Genomic DNA, 5,245 nt, shown 5'->3' with positions numbered 1-5,245 from the left:
AGGGGTCGATCAAGACTTCACCTCGATGAGGGTTCACCACCCACCCGTGTTTTTTTCGTTTCAGATATAGCATCTATATGGAGCACTATATGGTATTGTGGAGTACGATAGTATCATGGGGTGTGATAACACTATACTCAATATGTAAGGCAGGCACGGGACAAAAAGCCATGGCCGCCCATTCAAATGTGTACAGTGCCTTCAGAAAGTATTCACAACCCTTGACTTTTTCACATTTTGTTTTGTTAAAACCTGAATTTAAAATTGGATTTGATATTTTTGTCACTAAATTACACATAATACCCCATAATGTAAATGTTGAATGATTTTTTTTTTTTTAGAACCTTTTAGAAAATAATTAAAAATGAAAAGCTGAAATGTCTCGAGTCAATAAGTATGCAACCCCTTTGCTACAACACTCCAAATTGAGCTCAGGTGCATCCAATTTCCTTTGATCATCATCGAGATGTCTCTACAACTTGATTGGAGTCAAATTGTGGTCAATCCATTGGATTGAACATGATTTCGATTTTAGACAGAAACACACCTTTCAAAAAAGGTCCCACAGTTGACAGCGAATGTCAGAGCAGAGACTTTACCACGAAGTCCAAGGAACTGTCCGTAGAACTTCGAGATAAATTGTGAGGAGGCATAGATCTGGGGAAGAGTATAAAACAATTTCAAAGAGTGTTGAAACTACCCAACAGCACGGTGAGCTCATTCACTTGGAAATGGAAAGAATATGGAACTACCCAGACTCTTCCTTAGAGCTGGCCGTTGAACCAAACTGAGCAACCGGGCAAACGGACCTTGTTCAGAGAGGTGACCAAGAACCCAATGACCAATCTGACAGAACTACAGAGTTCCTTGGCTGAGATGAGAGAACCTGCCGGAAGGACAAGAGTCTATGCAGCATTTCAGAAATCTCGGCTTTATGGGTGAGTGGCCAGATGGAAGCCACTCCTGGGAAAAAGGCACATGACAACATGCCAGGAGTTTGCAAAAATGCACGTGAAAGACTGAGGATGAGGCAAAAGTTTGTGTGGTCTGATGAGACTAAAATTGAACTCTTTGGCCTGAATGCAAAGCGCTAGTCTGGCGGAAACCGAGCACAGCTCATCACCCATCTAACACCATCTCTGCCATGAAGCATGGTGGTGGCAGCATCATGCTATGGGGATGCTTTTCAGTGGCAGGGACTGAGTGACTTGTAAAGATGGAGGGAACAATGAAGGAAGCCAAATGCAAGCAAATCCTTGAGGAGAACCTGCTTCAGAAAGCAACAGACTTTAGACTGCGGCAAATATTTTTGTTCCAACAGAACAATGACCCTATGCATACAGCTAAAGCAACACTGTAATGGCTTCCGAAAAAGAACATGAAAGTCCTTGAGTGGCCCAGTCAAAGCCCAGACTTGAATTCCATTGAGAATACTAGGGCATGCCCGTACTATATATATGCCCGTACTATATATCTATCTAAAATTATATTCCCCCCCTCTATTTACATGAAATGGTTTGGTCCATTCACAACGCCAAAGCGAACGGCGAACGGCTTGCGAGTACAGTGACAATCCCCCCCCCTCTATTTACATGAAATGGTTTCGTCCATTCGCAACGACCACAGAACCCCCCCCCTCTATTTACATGGAATGGTTTGGTCCATTCGCAACGCCAAAGCGAACGGCGAACGGCTAAATCGCCATAGCTCGGTAAGTACTTGTCCGATTAATTTCAAACCTTGAAAAGGCACATCCTCGGGTCCCCAGCAATATACCTGGCAAGTTTCAAGTATATCGGACCGGTAGTTGTCGAGAAATCGTTGTCGCATACATACACACACACATACACACAGAGATTAGTGGAATTATAGATAGATGTGGAAAGACTTGAAGATTGATCTTCACCAACACTCCCCATCCAACTTGACAGAGCTTGACCAAATCTGCAAGGAAGAATGGGAGAAACTCCCCAAATCTAGATGTGCAAAGCTGATACAGACATACGCAAGACTCAAAGCTGTAATCGTGGCCAAAGGCGCTTCTGCGGAGTATTAGCTCAGGGGTTGAATACTTGTGTAAATTAGATATTTCTGTATTTCATTTTATCTTTTAAAAATTGCTAAAACAAAAAAATTCCCTTTGCATTATGGGGTACTACGTGTAGATCAGTGAGAAAAAATCTCAATTTAACCCATTTTTAATTCAGGCTGTAACACAACATGTGAAAAAAGTCAATGGGTGTGAATACTTTCTGAAAGCACTGTACAAAACAATATGTTTAAAAACGACTATAGAGTGAAGTCATAAGCATTTAAAAGCCATACATTCAATCTTGAAAGTTTTCATAACTAACAAGAATGAAAAATTTGCCAAAAAAAAATCACAAAGGTACCAGATTGAGAGATCGCAAAATCACCCATTTGTTCATCCTCAAAATGTTAATAAAAGTCACCATACCAAGCACAATATTGATTGAAGCAATTACAATGATTCTAATCGAAGGAAGCGACATTCTCTCTTGGGTATTGCACCCGTACCATAAGGAAACAATATTTTTAATCAGATTTAAAAATGAATACACTACAAAAGCGCCCTGCAGCGATGATTGCACACTAGCATGGAAATGCACAGCCTGGTTTTACACTCTCGTAGAACATGGCTGCCGTAGCTTTGTGAAGATGGTACAGTAGATCGTTCCAGATTGTAATCACCAATTGGAGAGTCATACCTGCAACATTTATCATTTTGCAAAGGAACCAAGTCTTAAGCAACAGTGGATTTAACAAATAAGGTGATTTATCGCCATTGCCTTCCTCGCATAGTTTGCCCATGCTATATCCTTTCAAATGCTGAGCATCAAGCAAGGAAGCAGCACATACCATTTTTAAAGTCATTGGTAGGACACGGCCGGGGTGACGACCGCCGACCTCCCAGACTGAAAGCGGACGCTTTCACCATCTAACCATTATGCCACCAAGGCTGGATATATAATATAAGATAATTACACACATATACACACGCGTATATATAAATATATACATATATATTTTAAATATACACACATACAGGTGGACAAAAAAAATGGAAACACCTGGGTAAATGAAGGACACCACCAGGTGTGGCCCATGTGGTAATTATAGCTAGCATGGCTGCTAGAGACCCCTCCCTCCCAATGCCCCCATCCACAGAGCACGTGTGGTCCTCCAATAGTTTGATGAACATGACACTGCTGTTATCCATGTCATGAACTTCTCAATCACCAGATCTGAACCCAATCGAGCATTTGTGGGATATTCTGGAATGAACGACCCCCATTCCTCTTTCCCCTATCAAACAGGTGTGAGTCGATTGACTTTCTCATGGAAGAATGGTGCCACATCCCTGCTACAGATACTAGTGGACTTTGTGCCACAGCACAGGCAGACTCTACATTGGTGTGTCCATTGATTTTGTCCACTACCTGTACATACGTATGTACATATATACACACAGGCTATACAATTACAACAAATGAGAAGTATTTGTAATGTAGCGACACCTGTTTTCCTTGAAAGCATTTCAAGAAAACCAGTATATACAAGGAAGTTGGATGCAGGATGAAGCAATCAGGCACATCATGCCCATGCATTTGTGCCAATATCCCTGTACCCCTCTATCCCCAATGCCTCTAGGTAACTGTAATTCCAGTTTAAACCTATCTACCATACATATGTGCAGCCATTACCTTTCTAAAGAGACCATTCCATGCACAACTGATTGAAAAATATTGTGTGTTGTAAAATATTGTGGATTTTAAAAAGTCCTAAATGAAGGAAAAGTCAGTTTGGTATCTCATTTCAATCGGGAGGTTGCTTGTATACATAATCATTGTTTCAGATACTCCTAAACCGAGACATGGTCTGTTTAGTGTTCCCATCTGAACCTCTGGTTTGCGATGCTGTTTTAACCCAGGTTCAAATCATACATGCATGTTTGTCCTTTCTTTACCAGCATCTTTGTAAACGTATGTAAATGTACACGGATGTATACCAATGTCTTTGCGCTGCAGGTGATATATGTACAAGCTCCCATACGAACCTGAGATTAGTTTAGAAAATATACACAATGCCTTAATGAACGGAACATGCACGAAATTTTATCGTTCCCAACTCTTGATAATCAGGATACAGTAAATTTTTTTTCTTCCACAATCATTTTGTAGACAAATATCATGTCCGACCAAAAACCCAATACAGCACCCTCCCAGTTGCTCTTCCTCACAACCCAACCAGAGCTTTTGAAGTCCACCAACTCTTTGCCTGTCCCCTAGCTCGTAGTCCATAAACTGGCGCATCTCACGAGAAGATCTCTTGCACTAGACCATCTCCCTGGAGACGGGTCGCGTGGATGCACGCAAGGACAATTCCGACTATCTGCATGAGAGCAAGGCCCAGCGCACACGTGGCGATGTAGAACACATTTTCATCCATGAACGCCGAGATTCTTTCAAAGCAACCATGTCTGTGCGTGCCTGGAGCGTCGTCATCGTTGCGAAGGAACGCCGAGTCTCGGCAACCCCGTCGACGAACGCAACAGCTTTCGGGCACCGAGCCATTGCCGCCACGCTCCAAGGACCAGGGTGACTCAAACCAGTCTTGAAAGGTCTGGACCCCGCAACACCTCAGCGCACGTTGGATCGAATCCAGGGCATCGCTGGAGCGCTCGTCTTGTCCATACCTGATCAGGGCGTGGTGCAGGCCCTCGCGGAAACCCCCAGCGATGTCGTTGCGGTAGAAAAGTCCCGAGAGACCCGCGGAGAGACCTCCGACAAGGACCAGGACCTGAAAAGCGCCATAAAAGCGCAAGAGTCTGGCGTTTCCAGTGGCAGCCCCGTAGCATCCCAGAAATCCCCAAGCGATGATGGCACTGCCGGTCGCCAGCAGGTAATAGGGCGTATTAGGGTATTCGTTGGTAGAGATCTCCAGGTACACCTTAAGCGCAAGCTTGACCCAGATTCCGAGCGTGAAAACAGCCATTCCGGCGGCCCAGAAAAGCAAACTGAACGCCATGAGCATCACCTTCATCAGAGCCATGATTGCAGCAACGGTTCTTCGACCTCAAATTCTTATCGAATGATAGACTTCGGGAAGCGGACACGATCGGACATCCCACACGTACAGGAATGCGAAGGAAGACGTTCACAACAGTGCATCAGGCGAATTTCTCCATCAATTCGAACACCACTTACTTCCCTCCTCCCAACCC

The 5,245-nt window shown here is 43.7% G+C and overlaps 1 pseudogene across 1 annotated transcript; it reads right to left on the bottom strand.

Annotated features, from left to right (window-relative positions):
- Nucleotides 1–2,399: 2,399 nt before the first annotated feature.
- LOC137439474 (tetraspanin-7 pseudogene) lies at nucleotides 2,400–5,245 on the bottom strand (annotated as a pseudogene). Its single transcript, XR_013622084.1, has one exon. The product of XR_013622084.1 is annotated as a tetraspanin-7 pseudogene (transcript).

Source organism: Myxine glutinosa, chromosome 1 (assembly GCF_964187855.1).
Source record: "Myxine glutinosa chromosome 1, kmMyxGlut1.1, whole genome shotgun sequence".
Lineage (NCBI taxonomy): Eukaryota > Metazoa > Chordata > Myxini > Myxiniformes > Myxinidae > Myxine > Myxine glutinosa.
Note: the sequence above shows the minus strand (reverse complement) of the source record. Positions and strands in the feature narration are given on the sequence as shown.